The 5459-nt window shown below is 43.3% G+C and overlaps 1 pseudogene; it reads left to right on the top strand.

The window, feature by feature from the left end:
- The first annotated feature begins 261 nt into the window (after positions 1 to 261).
- On the top strand, positions 262 to 1785 carry Prkra-ps1 (protein activator of interferon induced protein kinase EIF2AK2, pseudogene 1; annotated as a pseudogene).
- Positions 1786 to 5459: the final 3674 nt, after the last annotated feature.

The following is a 5459-nucleotide window of genomic DNA, read 5'->3' as shown; positions in this document are numbered from 1 at the left end:
AGCACAGACCATTTTTAAAAAACAACAAATGCTCTGGCATTGTGGTGACAAATACATGTCACCACACACTTGTCTAAAACTTTAGAGTGTACAATACTAAGAGTGAGTTGTAATGCAACTGGATAGGGGGTGGGGAATTCAGGCAGATTGTTTGTAATGAGGCTAGAGAGCTTTTCTAGCCTTGGGTGCAGGCATTTTGGATTTATCCTTCTGAAAAATAAGAAGAAGGAAGTACTGTGGCTGAATTTGGACTGTGAGAAAATGCTAGTGCCTGTTCTGAAGACAGATTGTAGCAGGAAACACAACTCCACGGAGGGCCATCAGAGAGAGAAAAGCGGCCATTACTACAGCCAGGGTGAGAGGGAGAACCAAACCCTCACAGAGATAAGTGGAACAGAGGAAGGATACCAGCCAGGCCAGGAAACCAGGTTTTAGCTCTCGCCCTGCCAGTGCCTTCACAGCAGGGAGGCAGGCAGCACTGTGAACCAGGACCCTGCTCAGCACTGCTCTCCTTGCTCCGCCCAGATGTCCCCTCTCACCACGTCCTACATGAGACAGGCAAGCAGGACCTTCAGTTTGGGGGAGTTAACAGCTTCGCCCTGAAAACCATCGATTCTGGTGCTGAAGATCAAGAACTTTCTGTTATGAGCATAAGTCAATATGCAAACAGACATGACTACTTTTACCTTCTGGGAACAACCTTTGCACAGGGATAGGTGAGAGAATGGCTGCAGGCTGCCACAAACATTGGCATCCAGTGTGGGCATTTACTTTGCAGTTCCTGACCCCTCAGTGCCTGATACATCCAAATCACCAAAGACTCAGCTTAACTCAATTGGTTCATTTCAGGAAGTGGCTACTATTAGTGGGTGGTGATTCCCCGAACGTACTGTTCTCAGGAAGGAAGATCTGCTTAGACAGTGGCTATACAACAATTTTCAAGCTAGTCTCATTTATGGAAAGTGGAAAGAGAGATTAAAAACAAAACAAGAACAAAATTGAAAAACAAAAACAAAACAAAATAAAACAACAACAACAACAACAACAACAACAACAACAACAACAATAACAACAACAAAAATCAAGCCAAGAATGAAACTGCTGAGAAATTTCTTGCCAAATTTAGTGATGTTTCTCTGGAGAACCCCATTTCTCTAGAGAATGTTCTGGGGTACTCCTTAGCCTGTTCTTGGTATTCCTTTGAGGAATTCCCCTGGTAAAAAGATCCACTTACTGAAAGGAAGCCTCCTCAGTCTTCTGAACACAGACCACATCCAGCTGCCTAGCGAGTTTGGCAAGGAGCAAGGTTTTAACGTAACATGCTGGAGAGAGAAGAACTGAGCGCCAAAGGACAGTATCAGTATCTTGCAGAACTGTCCACCAGTACTGTCACCAGGTGTCATGGCTCAGGCATCCCCTCTGGCAATGCACAGAGGGACACTACCCACAATGCTCTGTAGTATTTAAATGTCACATCAGAAGGAAAGTAGGCTTGGAGAAGCTCAGGGAATTCTTCATCAGAAGTTCCCTTCACACCTCCTCTGAAGCAAACATTTACTCTAATGTGTATCTCAGTGCCCTTTCCAATTCTCTTCAGATTCTGTCAGTTTTCCACATTTTATTGTCCCCTGGTGGTTGTTATTAAGCCCCTGTTAGTGGCTTCAACTTCTTATTGGTGAATTATATTTATAAACGTTGTACCACAAGGCGGAGGGTAGCACGTATTTTATAGGATCAGGCACAGAGGAAGAAGAACTTGTATGTTTGCCTGTGACAATGAAGAAATAAAACCATTGCTAGTTACTATGTTACTGTTGCTTAACCTCCCCCTAACCCTCCTCTTGAGCAAGGCTTTATGAAGTGACTTCTAAGGAAACCCATTAGAACTACAGTGTTGAGGCTTGTATTGAATGCCAGTGCTAAATTTCAGGGAACAGGGTTGGTCTGCTGTGTATTTGAAACTATAGAACAAAGAACTGTTCTTTAAAAAGAAAGAAAGGAGGGAAGGAAGAAAGGAAGGAAGGAAGGAAGGAAGGAAGAAAGGAAGGAAGGAAGGAAGGAAGGAAGGAAGGAAGGAAGGAAGGAAGAAAGAAAGAATCCGAGGGACCTGCACCTAATGTTGGGATTAAGGCTTGTAGAAGGGACAAGAGTGACTGTTACCAGGGAAAGAAGAGTCGTCTGTGTCTAAGTCATTGGTGTCTACATTGGCTTTTGAATTTGAGAGCTCAGCTGGGAAGTCCTGTCCACAACTAGCAAGCATGACAGTATGTAGACACAGCTGTGACAGTATATGAATACAGGCCATGAGTATAACTTACCGTTAAGGGAGGAAAACCAATTCGTGTGTGTGTGTGTGTGTGTGTGTGTGTGTGTGTGTGTGTGTAAAATGAACATAATGTAAAATATGCCATTTTAACCTTTACAATTTTGAAACATTTATTTTTTATTTTATATGTATGACAGATTTGTCCGAGTGTACATCTGAGCACCATGTATGGGCCTGGAGCCTACGAGGGCAGAAATAGGTGTTGGGTTTCCTGGAACTGGAGTTACAGATGGTTGTGAGCCATGGTGTGGGTGCTAGGAACTGAAACTCAATCTACTGCAAAAGCAGCCAGTGCTCTTAACCACTAAGCAATCTTGTTAGCTCCATTTTAACCCTTTAAATTAAAGTATGTGTTTATATAGGAATTGGTTCTACCATGGGCCAGGGTATAGAACTCAAGGTGGTCAGGCTTGGCAGCAAGCACCTTTACCTACCGAGCAGCTCACTGACTCTGGTTTTACCATTTGTAGAAGTCCAGTTCAATGACACTAACATGTTACCATGTTAGCCAGTATCAATGTTGTTGTTATTATTATTCCAGGAGCTGTGTGTGTGTGTGTGTGTGTGTGTGTGTGTGTGTGTGCTGGGATGCATATCTGTGCACCACATGTATGCAGTTCCTCGGAGGCCAGAAGGGAGGGTGTCGGGTCTCCTGGGACTGGAGTTACAGATAGCCATGGGTCACTGTGTGGGTGCTAGGAACCGAACCCAGATCTTTTTGAAGAGTAGCTAGTATTCTGAACTGGTGAGCCAGCACCCTTATTCTGGGAGTTATGAGTTGTAAGTTTCTGTTTTTTTCCTATCTTTGAACCTAGTGAGGAAGTATGACAAATGCAGAAGAAACAGAAAAGGTTGGGATGCCTGTGTCCCATAATCTTTATTGATATTGTTAATGCTATGTTCTTCAAAACGTCAGAAAGTAACTGCTTTAGATATTAAAGTTAGCAAAGGAGTCTCCTTGTCTAGTCCATCTGTAAACAAGGAAAGCACAGACTTTAGCAGGAAGATCTCTGGATACATGGTGTGAATGACAGAACAGATAAACAAGGCTAAAGACTGAAACTGGGCAAACCAGATGTTAGGACAAATGATACAAGGCACATTCTAAATGTTCAGAAATGTTTCTTGTCAGGAGAAGACTTGAGACAAAGGGCAGAAAGACAGTAGGATCCCTTTGGAGTCACTGGCCTGCCCACTGTGTTTAGGTGAGAAGCTCTGGACAAAGTGGCAACTCAGAAGTTCCCTGAAGCTCCTTACAAAGGAGGGGTGAGCTGTTCTAGCCACCTTGCCCCTAGGTACAGCCACCATTGTCCCCAGCCTCTAGGTACAGCCACCATTGTCCCCAGCCTCTAGGTACAGCCACCACTGCTCTGAAGCTCATACATCAGCATGTGGAAGGTTTCAGAATAGGAAACTGGAAGAGAAAGGACCAGAAAGGGGAAGTGAGAGGAAGCTGAGGGAAAGGAAGGTTTGGGTAATCATGGCCCCAGCTCAATCCCCTTCTGCTGTAGGCTTTTACCACTCTCAGAGGAAGAAGGCAAAACAAGGCTGCTAACAGTTCTGCTTCTCCTTGCCCACCTAATCCTCACCCGTCAAGAATCTGGACCTTTATAAGCAAGCATATCTCTACTTGGGGGTGGGGTGTGGGAATGGGGGGTGGGATGGGGTGGGGTGGGGGAAGAAGCAGAGACACTTACGTGGGGGGCTAACCATTTGCCCTCTCAGTTCAGTTTTTACAGGTTATCTTCCAGAGAGGAAGGGAAATCACCATCTTTGTCCCACCCAAACACTGAGGCTGGACACAACTTGTTATGCCTGGCAGCTTCCATAAGAAGTAGACCCATGTGATAGAATGGGTTTTATTGGACAATGAGCAATGGAACATAGATTATAACCCCATATGACAATTTACAAACTCATAATAAATGTTAGTTTTAAAAATAAGTACATCTTTCAATAATTAAATTTGCCTCAGATTTTTCTATTTCTGTTTGTATACAGCCTTACACTCTGGCCAGAGCTACCCAGAGAAACCTTGCCTTGACACCTCCCTGCCTTCAACTCCCCAAAGAGAAGAAAAGTAGGCAGCCAAGCATTGGTGGTGCACGCCTTTAATCTGATCACTCAGGAGGCAGAGGAGGCAGATCGCTGAGTTCAAGGCCAGCACTGAGTTCAAGGCCAGCCTGGGCAACAAGTACCAGGACAGCCAGGGCTACACAGAGAAACCTTGTTTCATAAAAACAAAACAAACAGACAAACAAAAAAGAATAAAAGAAAGAAAGAAAAAACAAAGCATATTCTCAGTTGTTTACAATTCAGCAGCTTCCTGCTACACTGGCAAGTAGCTTATTAACATACTCTTCTAATAAAGAGTCTCTCTCTCTCTCTCTCTCTCTCTCTCTCTCTCTCTCTCTCTCTCTCTCTCTCATTTCTTGTTTTGAAACAGGATATTCACCAGGTATCCATGGTTAACCCAGAACTTGCTAAATAGACTAGGCTGTCCTCAGACTCAAGAGATCTGCTTTAATCTGCCTCCCAAATGCTGGAAAGTCAGTTTCTTTGGAGGAGCCAAGAATCTGCTGAGTCCCTCAGCAACACCAGGTAACATAAAGCCCTCAGTCTGTTTGGAGATAATTTATAACCATGACAGTATTTTATTTTGTGATTTAAAACTAGAAGCGAACATTTTACTTTAGACTGTCTACAACTTTAGTGGCAAATTTACTCAGGGTATCTGAGGATTATTCTGAGGGTATTGGATGCTCCTCTCACATTTTGAAATATTAATTAGATTAACGTAGAGGGTAAAAACAATGACTTGGTACTTTTAAATTACCTTGTATATATTTATATCTTTAAACAGCTTTTACTGCTAAAGCCAGCAATCATTTCTGACTTACTTTTTCATTTTCGACTCTTCGACAATTTCATATATGAAATATAATGAATTTAGTTATGTTCACTCTAGTTTCTTCCTCTCATCTGCTCCCTCACCTGTGGGGACCTTTATACTTCCCAACATGTCCCCTCCTACATTCAGGTCCTCTTTTCACAGGTATCTCTCTAAATTTCATGAAATTGCCTGCCTGGCAGTGGGTGGGAGGCTTTACTGAAATGCTCTCTCTTTTCACCA

The sequence above is a fragment of the Rattus norvegicus genome, chromosome 8, assembly GCF_036323735.1.
Source record: "Rattus norvegicus strain BN/NHsdMcwi chromosome 8, GRCr8, whole genome shotgun sequence".
NCBI classification, from domain to species: domain Eukaryota; kingdom Metazoa; phylum Chordata; class Mammalia; order Rodentia; family Muridae; genus Rattus; species Rattus norvegicus.
This window is presented reverse-complemented; position numbering and strand designations above follow the sequence as displayed.